This window comes from Erinaceus europaeus, chromosome 1, assembly GCF_950295315.1.
Source record: "Erinaceus europaeus chromosome 1, mEriEur2.1, whole genome shotgun sequence".
NCBI classification, from domain to species: Eukaryota; Metazoa; Chordata; class Mammalia; order Eulipotyphla; family Erinaceidae; genus Erinaceus; species Erinaceus europaeus.
Window position 1 is genome coordinate 160,416,106 of NC_080162.1, and position 27,215 is coordinate 160,443,320.

The window sequence follows — 27,215 nt, forward strand, 5'->3', positions numbered from 1 at the left end:
AGCAATGCAAGCTATGTGATTAATTCATGTAACCTCACATTTTATTTTCAATGTAGTTAACATTTTTCATTATCAAGCGTGATTCCATTTCTCCAAGTGGACATGTTTTTTTCTCAGTAGAGGATGAAAAACAGAGAAAGAGAGACAGAAAGGAGAAGAGACACCACAGCATTGCTCCATCACTTATGAAGACTCCTCCTTGTGATGAATAGAGATTCAAAACAGGGTCCTCCTGAAAATTAAACTGTGCATTTTACCTGGTGAACTGTCTTCCAGCCCCCCCATATTCACAGTTTATATTCAGAACTAAAGTTATTCAGGGTGCAAATGATTTGCTGCAGAGAATTTGGAGAAGTCAGACAGAGCTGGAACCCTATGTACTTTGTTCCACCGCAGGAAAAAAATAGTTCCTGTGTATCAGAGCAGGTATCACAGTACTTGTATTACTTTCCTTCTGTCCACATGATCTGAGAATTCTTCCTAGGGATCCATAGTTAAATATAGCTCTTAAATAAGATTCTACAGATTCTGTCAGTTTTCAAGTATAACATTCCACTGCATTTCTCAGGCACTACTCAGGCTAGTAAGCAGCTCTCTGACTGATAGCTTTATTCAGATTGTGAGCTAGATTCATTTTTTGTATCCCTTTGTGAAATACTCCTACTCTATCATTTGTCACGTATCTAATTAGTTCCAATCTTTTAAAATCTGACAAAGTTGTGTTTCTTCCCACTTGTTTATTCTCACTCAGGTTGAATTTCTCCACTTTTACTAGAGAAGGAACTTTCTTTTTATTAAAAAAAAATCCAAAACTTGAGATTTATTTACTCATCTGCACCTTTTGGATGAAATTAAATTGTTCCTGGAAGAAATTAAGAAGACACTTGTATTTTATTCTCATTTCTTTCAAAAAATGTTAAGAAACAGACATTTGTTAGTATTTTAGGATTTTAAAATTTATACATGGAAATACATTTTCAAAGTAAGTTAAGTATTCTCTCAGACGAAATTTGAAATAATGACATTGTAACATTGTAAGCAAGGCTGTTTCCCTCTAATGCACCCTGCATGGGAAAAAATAGCTCATAATAATAGAAGTAGGAAATATGGAATTATTTGAATCTGAGAAGAGATTTCATTTGCCCTTTAAAATACAGAACAACAGCACTACTTTAACTAACAATGGAGACCAAGGAACACAACACACACATCATGTTTTTATTTTTTATTTATAAAAAGGAAGCATTGACAAAACCATAGGATAAGAGGGGTACAACTCCACACAATTCCCACCACCAGACTTCTGTATCCCATCCTCTCCCCTGATAGCTTTCCTATTCTTTAACCCTCTGGGAGTATGGACCCAAGGACATTGTGGGATGCAGAAGGTGGAAGGTTTGGCTTCTGCATGCAGAAGTCTACGGCACAGATTTTTCAAAATTGTTAAAGGTGAATATTTAGATATTTATATTATACCTAGAATTTTGAATCTTTATATAAAACAATATAGGCACTGATAATTATGCTTACCATTGTTCCAAAGTTTCCTAGAGCAACCTTATAGAATTTAGTATAGAATGTGATTTGAGTATATTAAAAGATGCTAAAACAGGTCTATCTATATAAATTTAATCTGAAACAAAATGTATGCAGTTATACTGTAATATACAAGGCACTAAAATTTATAGTATTAGTATTATTAATTCCGTTGATCAATACATTTGCTTTTAGATAACATCTCTACTTGAGTAAAACTTCAGAGTAACTTACCCTTGCACATGGCAAAGCAAAAGTCCATTACTTTCATTATCATCTAGTACAGAAGGCTGGTTATGATTATTTTTTGGCAGAGTGAAAGTAACATGTAAATGTCTTTGAAATGTGAGTGAGAATTGCCTGAGATTATGTTTTGTTTTTGTATGTAGTTTATCTTGCTGTGCTTCTCAGCCCTCAAGAGTTTATCTGCATAGGTGATGAGAGTGTTACACTTACTTTGACTTGATTTCTGAACCACCATATTTCCCACCTACCTAATCATTCTGTGTCCTTAATTATTTAAAAACCAGGCAAACATACAGACAGCATGTAAATATCTGTAAACATTCTTTTTTTAAATTAAAATAAACTGAGACTCAGTAAACTCAAGTATATGAACCAGAGAGTTATGTAAAGTTCTGACATATAGTGTCTCATCTGGACCCTCTGTTATATTTCATGAAACCCCGCTAACATTTCCACCTTCTTGTGTTGTCTTTCTTCCAAGATGATGCTGATCAAACTGCATTTCCTTAATTTTTTAACAATTCATTTTATCTCTTCTAGCCAGACTAGTATCTTTTCCTCTTCCCAGCAGTTAAGTGTCCCTTATGCATTCCCTCTTGATTAGCACCCCACTGGAAGCCACTGTGTTTCTCTGCAGTTAGAGAACCTTTTCCAAGTGACTCATGGGACCACACATTCTATTTTAAGGCAAGGTGGGCAGGGCCATGTAGGGATAGGGTTGGGGCAGGCTGATGGAAAAAAGAAAAGGGCTCTAGTTGCTAAGCAACTGTGAGCAAGCTCAGAGTTCCCAGATGCTGTCCCCCATGACATGTGACCAGAGACTAGGAGTGTAGTCAAGCATAATGACAATGATTTATTAGCTTAAAAAAACAAAACCAATCTGCAATGCTCCTGGTAAGAAATAGCATGTATCTTCCTCTATTTTCATTTCTGAAATGAGCGGTTATCAACAAAGAGAATAAGAACTACAAAACTTATAGCTCCAGTGAAATCAGGAATTGGCTAAAACTCCAAAGTAAATCCTTTGAAGATATAGCCAAACATGGGGAACTTTAAGCCAAAAGAAGAAAAAAAGGCAGAATTTTAACCACTTTGTAGCAACTACTATTTAGAGAAGATAGAAGGAAAAACTAGGAACATCCTTGGGGAAGGTGGGGAGGCGAAGTTCCACTTGCAGAAAAGCGGGGGTGGGAGTAGGGTGACAATTCTGAAGGAAGAATTGCATCTTTTGCTAACTTCCTGAAAATTAGATTTCCTGTAATAAGAAGTACTTTGGAGATAAACTAGGATGGCAGATGAAGAAAAAAAAAGTCTTCGGGGCCAGGTGGTGGAGTACCTGGTTAAGCACACACATTACTGTTCAAAAGGACCCAGGTTCAAGTCCCTGGTCTCCACCTGCAGAGGGAAAGCTTCACAAGTGGTGAAGCAGGGCTGCGGGTGTCTTACTGTCTCTTTCCTCTCTGCCTCTCCCTTCTCAATTTCTCTCTGTCTCTATCCAATAATAATAAAAAAAAAAAAATTTAAAGACCAAAAAAAGTTTGCTACGTATGTAGATCTCTGTATAGTACATTTCTGGGCACCAGTGGACTTACTTAAGTGATAAACTTACCCCAAATTGGGCAACATAACACATCTGAGAATGTAGTAGGTGAAATGCATTTAAAGATAAATAATAAAAATGTTTCAGGTCTCCTGTTATCCATAATTACCCTTCCATTTAAATTCCCTATTTCAGGCTTAAATCAACCAGCTTTTATGGGATAGCCCTGATTTAAAAATGAGTAGCAAGAACAAGAGATCCACGTACAAGTTCTGCATTCAAGGGCCAGTTGGTGGTGCAACTAGTTGAGCGCACATGTTAAAGTGCTCAAGGAACCGGGTTCAAGCCCTGGTCCCCACCTGCAGAGGTAAAGCTTCACGAGTAGTGTAGCAAGACTGCAAGTGTCTTTCTGTCTCTCTACCTCTCTATGACCCCTTCCTTCTCAATTTCTGGCTGTCTCTATCTGGTAAATAAATAAATATAATTTTTTTTGATTTTTTAAAATTTATTTATAAATTAAAAAAAGAGACATTAACAAAACCATAGGATAGGAGGGGTACAACTCCACACAATTCCCACAACACGATCTCCATATCCCATCCCCTCGCCTGATAGCTTTCCCATTCTCTATCCCTCTGGGAGCATGGACCCAGGGTCATTGTGGGTTGCAGAGGGTGGAAGGTCTGGCTTCTGTAATTGCTTCCCTGCTGAACATGGGCATTGACTGCTCGATCCATACTCCCAGTTTGCCTCTCTCTTTCCCTAGTAGGGTTGAGCTCTGGGGAAGCTGAGATCCAGGACACACTAGTGGAGTCGTCTGTCCAGGGAAGTCTGGTCAGCATCATGCTGGCATCTGAAACCTGGTGGCTGAAAGAGAGTTAACGTACAAAGGCAAACAAACTGTTGAACAATCATGGACCTAAAGGCTGGAATAGTGCAGATGAAGTGTTGGGGGGTACTCACTGCAGACTCTTGTGTACTTCTGCTTTCAGGTATATATTTTGCCCTAGTTTATAGATACGTGTGAACATGCTCTATCCTAGGGGACCTATTCTATATGTGGGTTTTAGGACTTTGTTAGTAAGTGAACCACCTGGAATGGAATTAGAGAATACTATGAAAGGAAAGGTCTCTCCCGAGTGATGAAGCTGAAGGGTTGTCATTCCACACCCGAAGGCTTTGGACACAGTCTGAAGTGAAGCATGTTGGGGTGGCACTCATTGCATTGATTAGGTTGTGATTGGTGAATACAATATTATTTTATAAGAATTGGGAGAAGCATGCAGGAAAGTGCACCCCACCCTAAGCTTCCAGGACAGGGAGAAATATAGTGGAAATGTGAGGTTCCTGCTGTCTTAGGGTTCAAGAAGACAATGGACAGTTATTGTTATCATCACATTATTTGGTAATTAGGTTAACTTTGAAAAGACCCTTTGTTAGGATTTGCTGTATAATACTCAGCATCTGGTATATAGCTGTGCCACCGGTTTCTTCTGTTCTTTTTGGTGTAGGCTTTTGAGAGCTTCAACATATCAAAGACTCAGCCTATGTATTAAAAAGACTCAGTCTGTGTTTTAAAAAGTTCGAGAAATATAATCAAATTTTCCCCTCTCATATTAATTAAATGGTGATTTATTTTACTACAATTCAATAGAAGTGTACATAAACACCATTCCCACTACCAAAAGACTGTGTCCCATCCCACCCACCCACCCCCGCCACCCCGGGAAGCCGAATGTCCATCCTCCCCCTCACCACAAGGATTTTACTTTGTTGCCCTACTCTCAATTTAGTCAGATCCTGCTTCTAGTTTCCCTTTCTGTTCTTCTTTCTCAGCTTCTGTTGATGAGTGGGATCATCCCATACTCATCTTTATCTTTCTGACTTAGCTCACTTAACATAATTCCTTCTATCTCCATACAACATGGGTCAGAGAAAGTGAGTTCATTGTTCTTAATAGCTGCATAGTATTCTATTGTGTATATATACCACAGCTTTCTCAGCCACTCATATGTTGTTGGGCACCTGGGTTGCTTCCAGGTTTTAGCTATTATGAATTGTGCTGCTATTTACATAGTTGTACATATATCTTTTTAATTGGGTATTATGGAATTTGGAGGGTATATCCCCAGGAGAGGAATTACTGGGCCATATGGAAGGCCTATGTCTAGCCTTCTAAGAGTTCTCCAGACTGCTCTACAGAGAGCAGTTTACATTCCCACCAGCAGTGCAGAAGGGTTCCTCTGTCCTCACAGCCTCTCCAGCATTTGTTGCTGCTGTTCTTTTTGATGTATGCCATTCTCACAGGAGTGAGATGGTATCTCAATGTTGTCTTAATTTGCATTTTTCTGACAAACAGCGACCTGGAGCATTTTTTCATATGTTTGTTAGTCTTTTGAATCTCCTCTGAAGTGAATGTTTTGTTCATATTCTCTGCCCATTTTTGGATGAGGTCATTTGCTTTTCTGTTGCTAAGTTTGCTGAGCTCTTTGTATATTTTGGTTATTAGTCTCTGGTCTGATGTATGACATATGAAGATCTTCTCCCATTCTGTGAGTGGTGTCTTTGTTTGTGTGATAGTTTCTTTGGCTGTGCAGAAGCTTTTCAATTTGATGTAGTCCCGTTGGTTTGTTTCTGCTTTAGTCTTCCTTCCAGTTGGGGCTGTTTCATCAAAGATGTCCTTGAGGTTTAGGTGGGAAAGTGTTCCACCAATGTTTTCCTCTAAGTATTTGACAGTTTCTGGTCTAACATCCATGTCCTTGATCCATTTGGAGTTGATTTTTGTTTCTAGTGAGATAACGTGGTTCAGTTTCAATCTTCTGCATGTTTCAACCCAGCTTTCCCAGCACCATTTATTAAAGAGAGCCTCCTTCTTCTATTTAAGACTTTGGACCCCCTTATCAAAGATTAGATGTCCATAGGTGTGGGGGTTTATTTCTGGGCTTTCAATTCTATTCCACTGGACTGTGTACCTGTTTTTGTTCCAGTACCAGGCTGCTTTGATGATGATGGCTTTATAATATAGTTTGAGATCTGGGAGTTGATGCCTCCGTTTCTGTTTCTTTTCCTCAAGATGGTTTTGGCAATTCTAGGTGTTTTCTGGTTCCAGATAAATGACTGTAGTTTTTGTTCTTTTTCTTAAAGAAGCTTGGTGGAACTTTGATGGGTATTGCATTAAATTTGTATATGGCTCTAGGGAGAATATTCATTTTGATTACATTTATTCTTCCAATCCATGAGCATGGGATGACTTTCCATTTTTTGGTATCAGTTTTTATTTCCTTGTATACTGACTCATAGTTTTCAGTATACAAGTCTTTCACTTCTTTGTTCAGCTTTACTCCTTGGTATTTTATTGATTTTGTTGCAACAGTGAATGGGAGTGATTTCTAGATGTCTTCTTCTTCAGATTTAGTGTTTGCATAAAGAAATGTCACTGATTTTTGTACACTGATTTTGTAGCCTGACACCTTGCAACATTGCCTAGTAACTTCCAGTAATTTTCTGCTGGATTCTTTAGGTTTTTCTATGTATCTATCATATCATCTGAAAATAGTGAGCTTGACTTCTTCCCTTCCAATCTTTATTCCTTTGATTTCTTTCTCTTGCCTGATTGCTATGGCAGGAATTTCCAATACTATGTTGAAGAGTAATAGTGATAATGGACAGTCCTGTTTAGTCCCTTATCCGTGGGAGAATGCTTTCAGTTTCTGTCCACTTAGTATGATGTTGGCTGTAGGTTTGCTATATATGGATTCCACTATCTTGAGGAATTTCCCATCTATTCCCATTTTTTGTAGAGTTTTGAGCATGAATGGGTGTTGAACACTTTCTCTGCATCTATTGAGGTAATCATGTGTTTTTTGGTTTTGCTTTTATTGATGTGGTGAATGACATTGATTGACTAACGTATGTTGAACCAGCCTTGCATTCCTGGGATGAATCCCACTTGGTCATGATGAACAATCTTTTTGATACACTGCTGTATCCGGTTGGCCAAGATCTTGTTTAATATTTTGACATCTCTGTTCATCAGAGACAGTGGTCTGTAGTTTTTCTTTTTTGTTGTGTCTCTATCGTTAGGCCAGTCCTTGTGCTTTGTGCCACATGCACTTAACCCTCTGCACTACCGCCTGACTCCCCATAGTTATCATTTTCTTCTTCTTCTTCTTCTTCTTCTTCTTCTTCTTCTTCTTCTTCTTCTTCTTCTTCTCCTCCTCCTCCTCCTCCTCCTCCTCCTCCTCCTTCTCCTCCTCCTCTTCTTCCTCCTCCTCCTCCTCCTCCTACTCCTTCTTCTTCTTCTCCTTCTTCTCCTCCTTCTCTTTCTCCTCCTCCTCCTCCTCCTCCTCCTCCTCCTCCTCCTCCTCCTCCTCCTCCTCCTTCTTCTTCTTCTAGCGTTTGCCCTTCTTCCGTAGCCAGTCAACAGCGTCAGGTTACCAGCTACTGCTCTGCATACATAAGATAGAAAGAAAAAGTCTTTGGACCTCACCCTTGAATTTAAAATACAGATATACATATCTTTAAATATAAAACACCTTACTATGTACCATTAGCTACATTATTTTTAAAAAATGACACTAGAAGAACTGAGATGGAAGTAAAATACTTCTTGGAAAGATGCTCTAGTATTAATAAACTCACTAGTACATTTGGGAATACAATTACACTTTTTATTTCAATACAAAAAGAATTTTGAGAACATATGGTAACAATGCTTTGGATCAACTATGCTTGGCGAATACAGTTATGCTGACAGTAATATCTTCAAGGAGATGATACACACATGTGAAGAATATTGTAGTACAACCCAACAGCATAAATGCCAAAAGTTTTCAAGCAGAAGAGTAAGAAGTGTGGGTAGGTTATAAAGGGTTTATTTGGAAAAGCAAGCTCTAAGTAGAGAGATTTTTTTCAAAGGAGAGGAGGAAATTAGACTTTCAGGAACCAGTCTGATCTAGACTTCGAACAAGTGGAACGTTATTAATTTATGTTTTGGGGCCATCTGGTAGTGCCACTGGTTAAGTGTATATGTTACCAACCACAAAGACTAGATTCCAAGCCTCCATTCCTGACCTGTAGCAGGAAAGCTTCATGGCTGCTGAAGCAGTGCTGCAGGTATCTCTCTTTCTTTGTCTACTGCCCCCCCGCCTCAGTTTCTGTCTGTCCTAGCAAAATAAATAAATAAAGATAAAAATATTTATTTATGTTTTAGGAGGAAGCATGAATGCAGTTCACCTCTACCACAGATTACGCATTCAAATATCTTACATCTGTCTAAATGGCAGAGGTCAACATGCTAGAGTATAGTACTAGGAGAAGCTTCACCCCAGGATTTTTTATCATGATCTTTCCCGTTAGGTTACGTATAATTTTAACATTCTGCTCTCTTAAGAGTTTCTTTTTAGAGATCTGGGTGATACTGCACCTCACAGAGTGCATATGTTATGTGCACAAGGACCCTGGTTCAAACCACTGGTCCCCACACAAAGAGGGTAAGCTTCATAAGCAGTGAAGCAGTGATGCAGATGTTTCTTTTTTTCTCCCCTTCTCCTCTGCCACCTTTCTCTCTCAGGTTCTCTCTGTCTGTATCCAAAAATAAATAAATATATAAAAATAATTTTAAAAAAGATCTTAGTCTAGATTGATAACTTTTAATTACTTCAAAAGATTTAAAAGACAGTTTCATAATAAGCTTTATCTACTTCTCAAAAGAGTTATAATGCTATGAAAAAAAATAGTGACAAAGATAGACTATCCAAAAGTTAAAATTGTACATGTAAGTATGGGAAATGTCTAAGTAATATAATTCCACAAAAAATACAACAGTGTGTTAAAATATATATTTTATTCCAAGATATAAAACAAAGGCTAACTACTGGAATTTTTAACACTAAAATTATTTATTTAACAAATTGTTGTCAAGATAAAATTATTAAAACATTTTTACCAAAACAGCCATTGTTAAAAGTTCAGAAACATTTCTGATTAAGTTGAAAACAACTCTGAAATAAAATCGGAAATAAATTTTCTCAAACTCAATTAAACCCAGCATGACTTAAGCTTAAGCTCAACTAAGAGATTAAATTGAATATGGACTTTTCCATCATTTTGAGAAACAGGCATGCTGGCTAATAGAACTGTTATTCAACGGTGTTTTGGCAGTTATCACTAATATGACAGTGTTAAAAAAAAAAAGTAGTGTGAATGTTGAAAGAGGTAAATCTTATTTATTTGGAGATCATTTGATTGAATAATGAGGTGAATAGAAAAATAATTCAATGTACTAACCCCATGGGGCCCAGTGGTGGTACACCTGGTAGAGGGCACAAATTATCATTCACAAAGACCCAGGTTCAATCCCCCAAGCCCCAGCTGCTGGAGTAAAGCTTCATGGGCTGTGCAGCAGTAATATAGAAATCTCTTTCTCCTTCTCTACCTCCCCCTTCTTCCTCAGTTTCTTTCTTTCTCTATTCAGAGTAAATAAATAAAAATATCTTAAAATGTATTATCCCCTAATGAGAGAATTAACATGGTAGATGGATATCAAATTTTAACATGTATATATTTATTTATATACTTTAATATGTACATAGTAATTTTTTTTGTGCCACCAGGAATGAACTGAGGACCTCGAAGATATACAGCACAAGCGACCTCCCCAGACCCCCTCCCCACTTCTTGTTTAACTTCTTTAGTTTAGTAAAGAGGGGAGAAGGGAGAGAGACACTACTCTACCATCCATGGAGTTTTGCTAGTACCACCCATGATGGTCCCATGTGGTACTGGGGCTCAAACCTGGGTGCTCAGGGATGATAATGTATGTGCACAACCAGGTAAACTATCTCCTGCCCTCTATAATATTATACAAATTACAAATGAAAACATCTGAGCTGAAATAGACTTTTAAAATTTTCATATTTTAATTTAACATTAGTTTATAAAACTAAGAAAATTGAGAAATATAATTTCACACCTACAGATGTGTGTCACGATGCAACTGTCATGGAAGTTCCTGTGCCATTGGACCAAAGAGACTCTGACTATCGCCGTATTTCCTCTCATAATCTTCTCCAGTAGCAACTGTGTTTTTCAGTGTAAGAGGTAATTTGGTTATTATTGTTTTTCAAGTTTGCATGTGTTTTAGTTATTTTTAACCCACATATAACTATCCAGCAATGGTCTATAGCTTCCTTGTTTATTTGACTTAGGATAATCACCTCAATTACATACACTTTATTCCAAAAGACATGTCACTGTTCTCATGGCTGAGTAGTATTAAATACATATCCAACAGATTTGTTTTATTTTCTTTCTTTATTTTTAAATTGTATTTATAAAAAGGAAACACAGACAAAAATCATAGGATAAGAGGGGTTCAACTCCACACAGTTCCCACCACCAGAATTCCCTATCTCATCCCTTCCCCTGATAGCTTTCCTATTCTTTGTCCCTTTGGGATATGGACCCAGGGTCATTATGGGACGCAGAAGGTGAAAGGCCTGGCTTCTGTAATTGCTTCCCTGCTGAATATGGGCATTGGCAGATCGATCCATACTCCCAGCCTTTCTCTCTCTTTCCCTAGTGGGGCAGGGCTCTGGTGAAGCGGGGCTCCAGGAAACATTGGTGGGGTTATCTGCCCAGGGAAGTTTGGTTGGCATCATGGTAGCATCTGGAACCTGGTGGCTGAAAGAAGAGTTAACATATAAACCCAAACAAACTGTTGATTAATCATGAACCTAAAGGCTGGAATAGCACAGATGAAGATTTGGGGGTGTCTGTTTTGTAGATAGCTTGTAGGCTTATTTTAGTTATATTCCAAAGGACCCATGACTATACTAATTGTTTGTTTGTTTGTTTGTTTTTTCTGAGCCTGACATCTGATATGCAGGTGGACCCAAGTTATTGGCTATGGACAGTCAACATTTTTTTTTAAATCTAGTCATCTGTGGATGGGAATTTAAGTTGCTTTCATAATTTTCTTGTTATGAGTGGTGCTTTTGTGAACATATTTCTATTTCTATTAGTGCTTTTGTATTCTTCAGCTCTGTACCTTGTACTGGTATTAAAAGATTATAAAATACTTCAACTTAATTTTTTTACACCTAGAAAAATTAAGCTCTATTGCTATATGACTCTACTGCTCCTAGTGGCTTTTTTTTTTTTTCTTTCCTCTAGATAAAGTATGAAGACAGAGAAAGATAAACAGAGAGAGGTACCACAACAACACTCCACTTATAAAAATTCAACCCTTCAGGTTCTCCTATACAATGTCCTGGGACTTGAACTAGGACTTTTTTTTTTAATTTCCGTAGCAATTTCCTTTAGGTTATACCAGTTTTATTCCCACGAACAGTTTGACAGAGTACCTTTTTCTCTGCATTATCACCAATAGTTGTTTTTTAAAGAAAATGGTTTAATGAAAGACATCTCCACCAGTGTGGGGTAACATTTCAGTACTGTTTTTTGATTTGCATCCCTCTAATGCTAAGTGATACAGAGCATTTTCTTCATGTGTCTTGGGACAGCTGTTTGTCTTCTTTGGATCAGTGTCTATTCAGATTTTTTTTGTTGAATTTTCATTATTTTATTATTTGGTGGTTAAGTTGCATGATTTATTTCTGTATTTTCATATCAATCCCTTATTGAACATCTGATACACAAACACATTTTGCAATTGCAAGTGTCTTTTATTTTTTCTGGTAGTATTGTAAATTGGGAATCAATGAATAAAAACCATGACACCCAGGGAGCAGGAAAAAAAAGTTTATTGGCCCTGACCCAGAATTAGCTCACCCTATAAGTTCTGGGCCCCAACTTCTGATGGACTTTCTCTTTTATACCATAATAGCACTCAAATAAAGGTTGGGTAATGATTAACAATTTTAGGGTGACTTGCAGTCCTTGAGAGAGAGGATATATGTAAGCCATAGTGTGGGGTGGGGGGAAGGGAATAGACAAAATATTAACTTGCTTAAAAGCCCTGCAAACATGAGAAGATGGAGGGGGAGTAAAGCTGGAATTGATAGATTTCCTTTAGATCTGGTACAAATATTCAGTTATTTTTATATACTATTTCAGTTTCTATGTGCTAAATCTTATAAATTTGATATAGTCTTATATGTTTATCCTTGATTTTTTTTCCCTTGTCAGTAGATTTGTGTCTCCAAATATATCTCTGATGTTGAAACATTGTAAAATGCATTACCTACTTTCTTTCTATGCATGTCTTTAGTTTATCTTAAATTGATTTTTTATGTGTGGTTGTAATAATATAGTTTCATATTTTAATTTTTTATTAGTGATTTAATACTGGTTGATAAGATTGTAGGATAAGAGGGGTAAAATTCCACATAATTTCCACCACCAGAGCCCTGTATACCATCCCTTCCACTGGAAGTTTCCCCATTCTTTATCTATCTGGGAGTATGGACCAAAGATCTTTATGAGGTGCAGAAGGTGGGAGGTCAGCCTTCTGTAATTGCTTCTCTGCTGAACATGAATGCTGGCAGGTCAATCCACACACCAAGCCTGTTTCTATCTTTACCTGATGGGATAGGACTCTTGGGAGGTGAGGTTCCAGGACATATTGGTGAAGTCATCTGCCTAGGGAAGTTAGGATGGTATAATTGTAGCATCTGTTACTAGGTGGTTAAATGCAGTAATATATAAAGCAGAACAAACTGTTTAATAATCAGTAACTTAAAGGTAAGAACAGAGCAGATGAAGCTAAGGCTCTTCATGTTAGAAGAAGATAGGAAGTCTATTTTAGGTATATTCCAAGGTGCCCATGACTTTACTAATTTTTTCCTGAGCCCAGCAGCTAACATGCAGATAAGATAAAAGTATATTCAGACTTGAAAACAGTGGCTGGCGTGAGCTGCAACAAGCAGCAGCTTGTGACTGGGGATTCTCTGGATAGGGTAGGATACTGGGCCATCAGCAAGAGGGGGAATAAGGGGTCCTAAGGATGAGACCACTCTTGGGTTAGAAAATGGAAGCCAGGGGGAAAAAGAAAGGAAATCATTTGATTATTTCTGAAGCTCTCCCCTCCTCCCCACCCCAGAACCAGCCCCCAGGGCATAGACAGCTGCTCCTAGCAGGATCCCTGCTGAGCTATTTTCTTTACCAAGATTCCTGGCTCACCAGGGGTGTCATTCCAAGCCTTTTTCCTTTTTGTTTTCCTTTTTTTTTTTTTTTTTTTTTTTTTTTTAAGTGGCTTGAGGTCTACTTGAGTGACAAAATACCTGACCTGACTCATCAGAGCCTCACTCCTGCCTGGGAACTACTACCTGGAGGTTTCTTTCTTTTTTTTTTTTTTTGATACTTCTTACAACTGGCTGCCTTTGCTCAGGCTGCCTGTATACTAATTTTAACTAAATCCTCCATGTTTACAAAACCAGTCTGCTTGATTGTTAACAGGTGCCTTCCTTTGCCTAAGAATCACAGGATCTGCCCAGTAATTAGGGCTACAGTCACTCCTTTTTGTTACAACTCCCTCACCCTTAAGGCAGAACTATGAAGAGTGTCAAGAGTTATAATGGCAGTTTACAGTCATTGATATTATGTAAAATGCATATCTGTAACTCTGACCTTTGGTTCCCTCCCTGAAGGGTTTGGGGTTTGGAGTTTATCTGAATGTCACTAATTAGGTGCATTTTATTAATGACATTTAGACAAAGACTATTATAATCAAGGTATAACACATTCTTGATGTCTCCCATACCTTGGAAGTAATTTGTGCTTTGACAATTGCTCCTGAATTGTTTATCTAAAAACATCTTTGATCTTCCTGTTTCTTTTTTTCCCTTTCTATTCCTTTTGATATGATGCGAGTTTTATCAATACTCTTCCCAGAGTTCTGATCATGGGGTACACCTTACATTCTCCCATCTCGAGGTGTCTAGGTGCTATCCCTCCAGGCTCTTCAAACTAACTATATGTTGACTAAAGTTATTTTCTCTTAACCCTGAGATGCTTCAGATCTCAAGGTCCTGGCATATGATTAAGATTCTCCTACCCAAAAATAAACCATAACTATTATCTTTTTTTCTTAAAATGCTTCTGAATTATGAATACTAGTAGTAAGTGTTTTGTTTGTAATATGAATGAGTGAAATTGAAAAGAAAATAGAATAGCAACTGAAAAATGTTGCTCTCAAGGAGAGAGACTCGGAGCTGAGACTGTCTTTTCTGTCATAGCTGACAGATAACAACAAACGGCGGTACCATCACAACTTTAAACCTGGGGCTCAACTTTTCTAGACCAAAAGCTGGCTTTTTGTCTCCTGTACAGTAGTCATACCCATAAAGCATGAATACAAAACTAGAACACAAATGTATTGCTAATCTATTGGGCATAAGCTTCTCAATTATTGAGAGAGCCATTCATGTTTATTATCCAAAGGACATGTCACTGCTATCAGGGTATGTTAGAAATAATCAGGGCACAGGCTGGCATAATGGTTTGCTTGGATAGTGCACTACTTTGCCATGTATGAGGCCCAGGTCAGGGTAAGGAAGGCCCCACACCAAACTGAAGGAAGTCTCCTCTCTCTCTCTCTCTCTCCCTCATTCTCATTCTCTCTCTGTTTCTCCTTGAAAAAGTCAACCCAAACTGGTAAAGCCCCCTGCTATTAAAAAAAAAATTTAAAGACAGATATATTATTTTTAAAGACACTTAGAAATATAAGTTGAAAATAAAAATGTAAATTCTTTCATATATGTCATGGAACTAGATGATGAATATCCATCATAGCTTTTGGAGTATTCACAACATCTGCAATTTCTAACATGTATAATTGCTCAAAAAGGTATTTTTGTATAGATGATGCACTTCTCCCCCCATCTCTTTCTACTTTCCCACTTTTTACTCTTCCATTTACTCTTCTCCTTTTGTTTTCTTGTGTGTTTTAGTTCTGTATCTTCAATCAGAGAAACATGTTGTGACTCAAATAAAAATGCATCTCTTTAGTGACCTCAGTAACCAGAGTTGGAGCATTCAGTCCTCCATACATAGCACAAGTGCTAAACAGATTCTATCAAACACCTGCTTCTTGATTTTCACTGTGCTCTGATAAAATTTTTTTTAGTTTTTTTTTAATATATATGCATATATATCAAAATAGTTTATTAAAATATTTCATGTTAAGAAGTATTATTATGGGGAAAACATCACACCAGTTGGAGGTTTAAATTTACAAAAACTTTATATTTCACAGCTTGGATTTTTTTCCCATTAATTTTGGTCTTTTATTTATTTATTTTTAATTTTTTTTATTTAAGAAAGGAGACATTAAAAACCATAGAATAAGAGGGGTACAGTTCCGTACAATTCCCATAACCCAATCTCCATATCCCTTCCCCTCCCCTGATAGACTTCCCATTCTCTATCTCTCTGGGAGTATGGAACCAGGGTCATTGTGGGTTGCAGAGGGTGGAAGGTCTGGCTTCTGTAATTGCTTCCCCGCTGAACATGGGCGTTGACATATCGATCCATACTCCCAGTCTGCTGTTGTATGCTTTACATTGGGTTCTAGTTCTCCCCCGCCAAGAGAATTGCATCAGTCCTGTTAATTTCGCGGGCCCGCTTGGCCCCGCCCCTAGGAAACCCGCCAGAGTTCGAGAGTGCGAGAGTTTCAGAGGGTTCCCGAGTAGGAGAGTTCGAGAGGGCAGAGTTCCTGGGTTCCTGAGTTCGAGAGTTCGAGAGAGTGTTTGCGCCGCCTCAAAGAGACAGCAGAGTTCTGTTTGGTGATTAGTTTGTCTTAGTTTATGAATCATTGTTCCTGAATAAAGAAATACAGCTTCCCTGCCCAGCCGTGTCTGCGCGTCTCTGTTACCCGCCTGTGAAGCTAGCCCGCCCAGCCAGAGCCCGCCGAATTTTAACAACAGTCTGCCTCTCTCTTTCCCTAGTAGGGTGGGGCTCTGAGAAGTGGAGCTCCAGTACACACTGATGGGGTCATCTGTCCAGGGAAGTCTGGTCAGCATCTTGCTGACATCTGGAACCTGGTGGTTGAAAAGAGAGTTAACATACAAAGCCAAACAAATTGTTGAATAATCATGGACCTAAAGACTGGAGTAGTGCAGATGAAGTGTTGGGGTATTCCCTGCAGGCTCCTGTGTACTTCTGCTTTCAGGTATATATTTTTCCCCTAGTTTATGGGCACGTGTGAACCTATGCTCTATCTCAGGGGACCTGGATTATACCTAGGTTTGGGGAGTGGAACACCTGGAATGGAATTAGAGAATACTATGAAAGGAAAGGTCTCACCCAAGTGATGAAACTGAAGCGTTGTCATTCCACACCTGAAGTCTCTGGTCACAGTCTGAAGTGAAGCATGTTGGGGTGGCACTCGTTGCGTTGATTAGGTTGCGATCCGCAGATGCAATATTATTTGATTTCAATTGAGAGCAGCATGCAGAAAAGTGGGCCCCACCCTAAGTTTCCAGGACTGGGAGAAATATAGGCTCTCTAGTGGAAATGTGAGGTTCCTGTTGTTTTAGGGTTCAAGAAGACAATGGATAGTTATTGTTATCATCACATTATTTGGTGATAGGGTTAACTTTGGAAAGTCCCTTTGTTAGGGTTTGGAGTATAATACCCAGCATCTTGTATATAGCCGTGCTACCAGTTGCTTCTGTTCTCCCTGGTCTAGGCTTTTCAGAGAGACAATATATCAAAGACAGCCTATGTATTCAAAAGACTCAGTCTGTGTTTTAAGAAGTTCTAGACATATGATCAATTTTTCACCTCTCATATTAATTAAATAATGGTTTATATGTTTACACTTTAATAGGATTGTACATAAACACCACTCCCACCACCAAAAGACTGTGTCCCATCCCCACAACCCACCCTGCCCACCCCCCGCCATGCCAGGAAGCCCAATGGCCACCCTCCCCTTCACCACAGGGTTTTTACATTGGTGTCCTGTTCTCGATTTAATCAGATCCTGCTTTTAGTTTCCCTTTCTGTTCTTCTTTCTCAACTTCTGTTGATGAGTGAGGACATCCCATAGTCATCTTTATCTTTCTGAGTTAGCTGACTTAACATAATTCCTTCTAGCTCTGTCCAAGATGGGTCAGAGAAGGTGGGCTCATTGTTCTTAATAGCTGCATAGTATTCCTTTGTGTATATGTACCACAGCTTTGTCAGCCACTCATCTGCTGTTGGGCACCTGGGTTCCTTCCAGGTTTTAGCTATTATGAATTGTGCTGCTATGAACATAGATGTACATACATCTTTTTGGTTGGGCATTATGGAATCCTTGGGGTATATCCCCAGGAGAGGCATTACTGGGCCATATGGAAGGTCTATGTCTAGCCTTGTGAGAGTTTTCCAGACTGCTCTCCACAGAGGCTGGACCAATTTACATTCCCACCAGAAGTGTAGAAGGGTTCCTCTGTCCCCACAGCCTCTCCAACATTTGTTGCTGCTGTTCTTTTTGATGTATGCCATTCTCACAGGAGTGAGGTGGTATCTCAATGTTGTCTTTATTTGCATCTCTCTGACAATCAGTGACCTGGAACAGTTTTTCATATGTTTATTAGCCTATTGGATCTCCTCTGAAGTGAATGTCTTGTTCATATCCTCTGCCCATTTTTGGATGGGGTCATTTGCTTTTTTGGTGCTAAGTTTGCTGAGCTCTTTGTATATTTTGGTTATTAGTCTCTTGTCTGATGTTTGGCATGTGAAGATCTTCTCCCATTCTGTGAGGGGTCTCTTCGTTTGTGTGATAGTTTCTTTGGCTGTGCAGAAGCTTTTCAATTTGATGTAGTCCCATTGGTTTGTTTCTGCTTTAGTCTTCCTTGCAATTGGGTTTGTTTCATCAAAGATGTCCTTGAGGTTTACATGGGAAAGTGTTTCACCAATGTTTTCCTCTAAGTATTTGATAGTTCCCGGTCTGACATCCAGGACTTTGATCCATTTGGAGATGATTTTTGTTTCTGGTGAGATAAGGTGGTTCAATTCCATTCTTCTGCATGTTTCAACCCAGTTTTCCCAGCACCATTTATTGAAGAGAGCCTCCTTCTTCCATTTAATACTTGGGCCCCCTTATCAAAGATTAGATTTCCATAGGTGTGGGGGTTTAGATCTGGGCTTTCAATTCTGTTCCACTGGTCTATGTGCCTATTTTTGTTCAAGTACCAGGCTGTTTTGATGATGATGGCCTTATAATATAGTTTGAGATCTGGGAGTGTGAGATGCCTCCGTTTCTGTTTCTTTTCCTCAAAGATGGTTTTGGCAATTCTAGGTGTTTTCTGGTTCCAGATAAATGATTGCAATTTTTGTTCTTTTTTCTTAAAGAAGCTTGGTGGAACTTTGATGGGTATCGCATTAAATTTGTATATGGCTCTGAGGAGAATATTCATTTTGATTATATTTATTTTTCCAATCCATGAGCATGGGATGTCTTTCCATTTCTTGGTATCAGTTTCTATTTCCCTGAAGAGTGACTCATAGTTTTCAGTATACAAGTCTTTCACTTCTTTGTTCAGCTTTACTCCTAGGTATTTTATTGATTTTGTTCCAACAGTGAATGGGAGAGATTTCTGGATGTCTTCTTTAGATTTAGTGTTTGCATAGAGAAATGCCAGTTTTTTTTTAATATTAAAAATTTTTTTTAATATTTATTTATTCCCTTTCATTGCCATTGTTATTTTATTGTTGTAGTTATCATTGCTGTTATTGATGTCGTTGTTGTTGGATAGTATAGAGAGTAATGGAGAGAGGAGGGGAAAACAGAGAAGGGGAGAGGAAGACACCTACAGACCTGCTTCACCCCTTGTGAAGTGACGGCCCTGCAGGTGGGGAGCCACTGGCTCTAACTGAGATCCTTATGCCAGTCCTTGTGCTTTGCACCATGTGCGCTTAATCCACTGTGCTACCTCCTGAATCCCTCTGGTAACATTGTTATTGTTATTTATTCATGTATAAATGGAGTGAAAACCAGAGCTTTACCATAATACATGCAATTCCAGAGATCCAACTTAAGACCTCATACTTGAGAGCCCAACACTTATCTATTGCACCACGTCCTGGGCTACTCTGGTAGTCACCTGTTCCACTGATCCTGCCCAGTGGTCACTGCTGCTCTCCCTGTCAGAGGGCAGACTTACTGGACAAGATGAGATCTTGTGATCTGAGTCATGAGGTGGACTCACCACCTGTAGAGATCCTAGAGTTTCTGAGTTTTCCATGCTTAAACAGCATAACACTAAATAGCAAATAAAAACAGCCTGACAAGTGAAGAGACACCACCAAAAATACTGTCTCCTTCTTTCCTGTGTTTTTTGTTTATTTGTTTGTTTGTTTGTTTGTTTTAGCAAGGAACCCTCCAGTGGTTTTATGATTTTGCTCTGGACTTATAATATAGTAGAACCTAGTAGATGTTAGTGTGATTTTTTTTCTGTTGAGGTAATGATTTAACTTCTATATCTTTTATATCTTAGGCATTATTTAATATGCTTTTCTATGCAGCATTCAAAAATGTCTTATGCTTTCTTGGCCCTGACATATAATTCATACTTTTTGGTGGATGTTTATAATTTACTGAGAAGAGCTTCATATTTTGGTTCATGTCTTTCTCCTCAGTCCAAGATGACTGAGGAAATATTAAATCTCCCCTTTGCAGAAAAATCAGTGAGAGACTCAGTATTTGACATGGAATAAGTGGTTGAACTGGGGCTTGAACATAGTGTTCTAATTACAAGGATAGTCTTCTTAAAACCAAATCACAATGAACTTTTTTCATTAGCAATTAGCAGTGTTTTACAAAATTGTAAAATCTCAGGGGAACAATTTCTCACCCACACATGGTGCATGTGAGTCATCATATCCTCCACCAAAGTTCTATTCACCTCCCCCTACCATAAGCATGCTAGTTATCACAAAGTCCAAGTAACAGTTTGACACACACTTTAAAAGAGGTACCTTTCTTTGCATATATAAACAAGGAAGATCATTATGGCCAGGATTGTCAACTAGATTTCCACACTGCTTCTTTTTTGTTGCTGATGTTGTTATTGTCACTGGAGCTTCACTAGTACAGGTTATTATTATTATTATTATTATTATTATTATTTTAGGTAGAAAGAAATAGAAAAACAGAGAGAGGCACCACAACACCAAAGTGTTCTGTATGGTAGGGGCTGGGCTTAACTCCTCAATTTCTCTTTACGACAGCTACTTACTAAGTACAAGCTTTTACTAACATGTTTTATTCACGTGGCACTTTGGTGCCAGTTTTACAATGTTTTCAGCCACAAGCAAAGAAACAAGTAGCTGAAAGTGGGTAATTAGAACTGTACTGAGAGTTTTGGAAGTGGGTGGAATGTCCTTATTTTCCAAACATCTGGTTCTTAGAGAGCAATAAATGATTAATACATTGCTGACATTAGTTAGCAGGAATATATTCCAAAGTCTCGGCTTATGCGATTTTTTTGTTTGTTTGCTTGTTTTAAAAAGACTAATGATAAAATATAAAAATAATCTCAACTGTGATTAACCCACATAATTTGCCTCTCCCTTATCAATGCTCTTTTTAGTACTCCAGTTAGTATATTGAAATGGTTGCTTAGTGAATGGTTGTTTGCCATAGCTGCTGGGTCTACCATACTCCCAATGTACATCCAAAATGACTCTGTAACTCACATAGAAGCCTTTCAGGCTACATACTGAGAAAAGGGTATTAAAATTACCTTCCTTATAATGATGTTGTCTCTTTACTAGTTATACACACATGGGAACTCACTACCTGGCCATTAACATAACACAAAGCAGACTATAAAATAAAAAAGTAATAGTAGTGTGCTGAAGTCAAATAGTGGACTGCTAGTCCAAACATTTTTTTTCCTGTGAATTTACTATTTATTTCAGAGCACATTAAGAAAAAGCTGCCAGATGTTCTTTATGCAGCTTTTTAAAAGTCAATTAACAAGGGATTTTTTGTTATTTTATTAGTGATTTACAAAACTACAAGATAACGGGGGTATAATTATACATCATTCCCACCACCAATGTTCTGTGTCTCCATTCCTTCCACTGGAAACTGAAGTAGTTCTCCCAAGATCACAGATATGGATTGACTATTGTTTCTATAACTCCCAAGATCACAGATATGGATTGACTATTGTTTCTATCTATACTTATATTTATTTGCCCATTTTTTATGGTCCTTCTCTTCCTTTTTAAGTCATACCTACACCTACTGCTATTTCCAAATGTCCTTCCTTTTTTTCTTCTCTCTCTGGATCTTGCTGTAAGTGGAGTTCAGAGCTCTCTGTTCATCTTCCCCTAACATTTATCCTTCTCCAGTTGTATAGGCCAAAGTTCTTTTGGGGTGCAGAACATGTGAGCTCTGGTTTCTGCAACTGCGTCTTCACTGGACATAGGAATTGGCAGTTCAATCCATACGCCCAGCCTGTTTCTGTCTTTCCCTAGTAGAGTTAGTGCTCTGAAGAGGTGACTTTTCAGGACACATTGGTGAGGTCATATGCAGCTTCTTTATAGAGAACAGTGATAAATCCTGCCCTGAATATGGAATAAGTGCACAAAACAAAAGGACTAGACTGTCTCCAAGACACCTGGACATCATCTTCTACTTCAGCTAAAAAATTTGGGACACAGGCAGGGGTAGATAGCATAATGGTTATGCAAACAGACTGTCATGCCTGAGGCTTTGAAGTCCCAGGTTCAACCCTCTGTATCACCATAAACCAGAGCTGATCAGTGCTCTGGTAAAAATAAATAAATAAATAAATAAATAAATAAATAAATAAATAAATAAATAAATGAGACACTTGGATAAAAAAGGAGAGAGAGGTTTATGTTTAAATATGAGAGTGAGGTATAAAAGTATGATAAAGAAATTTCCTTTGGGGCCAGGTGGTGGAGCATCTGGTTTAGTGCACGTTATAATGCTCAAGGACCCAAGTTCAAGCTCCCGGTCTCCACCTGCAGGGGGAAAGTTTTGTGAGTGGTGAAGCAGTGTTGCAGGTATCTCTCTGACTCTCTCCTTCTCTCTCACCTCCTTCCCTCTTGATTTCTGACTCTATCCAATAAATAAATATAATAAAATAAAATTTAAAAGAGAAATTTCCTTTGCATATATGACAAAATACTCAGAATTTGACCAATAGAGCTATGAAGCACAGAGGAAAGTTTCCAATTAGGAATATGAATTATTGTTGGAAATCTGGAGGTGAAAAAGCAAAAAATTTTGGGCTACTCTTGCAGAATTCTGTATACTGTGATATAAAGAAAACATTTACACTCTCTCTGGAGAACTGCTGCATTCTGCAGAGACCCATAATGTTGTTGGATACCCTGCACTGGTGTCTACTGAGGTATGAGGGAATTGCCTGGAATCTGAGGATACAGAGCTGGTCCCCATCTCTATAGTCCTGACTGCACTGTTTCAGAACCCGGCTCTCTTGCAGGCCTGGTTATTCAACTCCTCAGCAAGGGTATGTGGGGACTTCTGAAACTCCTGGAAGAAATACCCAGAATTCACACTCTTTAATCCATGCACCCTAAATCCTTCTGACAGTGTACATCCTCTCATTGCATACTAGGTGACAGGGGAAAGGCAGAATTGAGCCACTATGTATTAATAGTTTCTACCTGTTGGATTTTCTTTTTCTACCTCTTCATGGAACTTTGAGCACTAAAGAGGTAGTGCATGAGTTGGGCGGTAGCGCAGCAGGTTAAGCACACAGGCGCCAAGCACAAGGACCAGAGTAAGGATCCAAGTTCGAGCCCCTGACTCCCCACCTGCAAGGGAGTTGTTTCACAGGCAGTGAAGTAGGTCTGCAAGTGTCTATCTTTCTCTCCCCCTCTCTGTCTTCCCCTCCTCTCTCCATTTCTCTCTGTCTTATCCAACAATGACATCAAATAACAACAACAATAAAACAACAAGGGCAACAAAAAGGGAAAATTAAAAAAAATGTAAAAAGAGGCAGTGAGAACTGACCCACCTGAGCATATTTCCTCACCCCTAGACTTTCCTTCTGTCCCTGGCCCCTTCTTCCTTGGTTGGTCCTGTATATATCATTAATGACAGAGGTAATCGGGAAAAAAAAAAGAAAAATAATAACCAAGAGGAGGGAAATACCTTCAGATATGTTTTAAATGCATGTTTTAAAATATTTTATTCATTTATTGGATAGGGACAGAAATTGAGAGGGGAGGGAGAGGTAGAGAGGGAGAATGGAAAGGAGCCTGATGACAACATTACCCAGCCTACTCATGGGCTTTCTGAATTATGATTTCCCTACTAAATTAAATGATTATCCTACCATTCTGTCATAATATTTTTTGTCTATAGTCCTAGATCATGTTAGTGTGTTGCCTTAGAAGATTAAGATGTCAGTGTCACACTGGATACGGTTAAATAAGCTAAATATGTTTGTGTGATGCAATTTCCCAGCAATTAAGCCCCTTGTCTATTTTTGGAAAATGTGAATTTCTACTGTAAGTGGTTGAAATAATGCTTTCCTAGCTGAATTGCAAGTGACAAAGCATATAGAAATATAAAATATAGCAGAACAGAATACTTATGCTGTTTTCTTTGGGATGACTTTAATGTGTCTATCATGCCACCATGCAATGACTGTCTATTTTGCACACTTTCTTTCACCTTAATTATCCAAAACAACACACATACACGCACACACAGAGTGCAAAGGATCCAATTATGTTACTAAATAATAAAAATATAAAACAGTTGATTCCACTGCTGAAGAGTCCTTCCCATATTCACTAAAGAGAGGGAATACATTTCTGTCTTCTCAAGGTGATGGGTGACTGTTAGTAACTTCTGCAGCAAAATCACTGTTTAGCCTTAAGCCTCAATTCTGGAGAAATAAAAGAAATTATTAAATATAAAATGAGTGCTTTTTGGTAGAGCAACTAGAAACAGAGTATAGTAGTTGCAAGTGCAATAAATTCATTGCTCTCTACTTCTGACACTGGAGTTAGCAGTTTGCAGTGGGGAAGGGGGCAGATATTCAATCTAGTGAAACAGCACAATCCACTACACTGTCTTTTCTCCAAGCTGACTGTAGGAGTAACCAAATGTAATTATTACTGCTGTTGAAAATTACACGTATTCTGAGATTTGTGATCTTTTTTAGTAAAACAAAAAGATACTTCTGTATCTTTCTGTAGGTGGGTGACCAAATGTTACTCAGCAGATGTAGCTGGATTGGTTGATAATGACTGACATTGTTATAATGATTTACAGTTTATTTTAGGTGCTTTTGCACACATGAAGTTTCTACTTTTATTTTGAAAATAAAGCAGTAGGTTTAAACTATTTAAATGTCTGCTTTCTCAATCTTAGCACATAAGAAAATATTACTTGTTCTTTACTTTCTTTTATTTTAAATTTTATAAGTTAATTTTTTTTAAGTTGAGGATTACCTAGTAGCGTACATTTGCATTTTGGTCAATAAATAAGGAAAATCAGGGAAAAGAAAGGAATCTTGTTCTGGAAGCTGAACTCTATATTCTGTGCAGCCTTTGAATCTCTAAGAAAATACAATATTTGGGCCAGGTGGTGGTACACCCAGTAGAGAGCATATGCTACAATGCAGAAGGCCTTGGGCTCAAGACTCTGATCCCCAGATGCAGGAGGAAAGCTTCAAGAGTGGTGAAGCAGTGCCTAAGGCATTTCTCTACTTCTCCCTCTTCCCTTTTGATTTATATCTTTCTCTAGTCGATAAATAAACAAAATATTAGAGACAGAGAGAGAAAAGAAAGAAGGGAGAAAGAAAGAAAGGTAGGAAGGGAGGGAGAAAGGGAGTGAGGAAGGAAGGAGGAAGGAAATAAAATACAAGATAAACTACAGACCAGACATCCTTCTGGGAAAAGATACAAACATACAAACAGATGAAAGTGAAACCAGGGGGCCAGGTGGTGGTGCACCTGGTTGAGCACACATGTTACAATGTGCAAGGAACTGGGTTGGAGCCCCCAGTCCCCACCTGCAGGGGTGAAGCAGTGCAGCAGATGTCTCTCTGTCTCTCACCCTCTCTATCCCTCCCTTCCTTCTCAATTTCTGACTGTCTCTATCCAATCAATAAATAAAGATAATAATAATAATAATAAAATTTAAGTGAAACCAAGCCAAAACAAACAACACAAATTCAAAGAAACTATATAGGCCTTAGCACTTAAAGAAAAAAATTCATTCTTTCATTTCATTATCTAATCATGATAGTTCTTAAATGAGCAAAAAGCAGAAACTTAACTTGGATTTTAGTCGGCAAGTTGAAAAGAGGGAGAGGAGAGAGAAAGAGACTTTATAACAATATATTCCTTTCCTAAAATTAAGTGCCAAGCTTAAGTTTTCAATCTACCCATTCCTATAAATGTTCTAAAGACCCAAGAACACTGGATGTGATAGATATCTGTCTTCCTATTGCACCAAAGCAAAAGACTCTGGGGTGGGTGGGTGGGGAGAATACAGATCCAAAAAGGATGACAGAGGACCTAGTGGGGGTTGTATTGTTATATGGAAAACTGGGAAATGTTATGCATATACAAACTATTGTATTTACTGTCGAATGTAAAGCATTAATTCCACAATAAAGAATTTTTTTTAAAAAGGACATTAAAAAAGATATCTGTCTTTCACAGCAAGCAATAACATTTTTTTTATAAAAATGGAAATTTAGCTTTGACTTGATTGCTTGTCAAAAGCTGAAACAAATTGCACACACATCTGATAACTGTGGTGCACTTCCATACACTGATGCCTACCCAGTGAGAAAAAGACTTCCAGGTCTTGCTTGCAAGCTGATGAGAATTTACACAGAATATAAACATACCTAACAAGCATGTAAATGCTCTAAGAAGCGGAGAAATTCTGACCTGAATGCCTATTCTACAGTTATGTCACTTGTCTTTTACTGTCAAATTTATGGACAAGAAAGAATATTTCATTTATTTCAATTTAACTGTACATGTTGTCATTATATGGGTTTTCCAGATCCAGACTGCCAAAGTAGTAAACAGGTTTTTTTTTTCTGCTTTTCCCAGTAGGGAATGTAAATGTGGAGATTAATATTGTGAACTATAGTTATGGTCCTTGCCTGTGTACAATAAGCAAGTGATACAATCCTAAGGTATAGTCCCTAGAAATAGCACACTGAAGGGGAAACTCTGATATATAGTTTTGTGATGACTCTTTTTCTTTCGTGTTCCCAAAGCAACCTTTTAGGAGAAATGGGGATGAGGGTGGATAGTGTGGGAGTTGGAGAAAAAAAGATCAATTATGATTAGCAAAAAAGCAAATTTTGCATGATTCATTTAAGATTGCCTATGAAGACTGTCATTTTACAAGGAAGACTATTCTCATAAGACTTCCCAACCCACTCTGAAGGATATTAAAGGAAAAATTCTTCCAAGATAAACACTTCATCTCTGAATAAAGTGTAGCGCTTATACTACTAAGAAGACAGATTCAGGATTGTAGTTCTTAATGCTAAAGTCTCAACAACAATAAAATTCTCACTCTTTTCCTAAAAAAATATATATATATATATATATATATATATATATATATATATATATATTTCAATATGCAGCTGGAATAAAAGCACTTGTAAATTGTATTTTGTGTGTGTTAGTGTCTCTATAATATTAGAATTTATTCCCAGCTTTAAATTATTGTAAACTCAGTGAAATTCCTGAAATTTTTATAAAATTCCCATTTCAAAAATGGGAACTTCCTGGAGGCATGGTTTATGGAGTAGCTGTAATCAGACCTTCCCTCTCCCCAATACAACTATTGTATGCAATAAGAGATCGAATTGGACACAAAATCTACAGCTGAAAAAAAAATCTACAGCCTCAGGTGGGTGCCAGAACACATGGTTGGGGAAATAGGAGT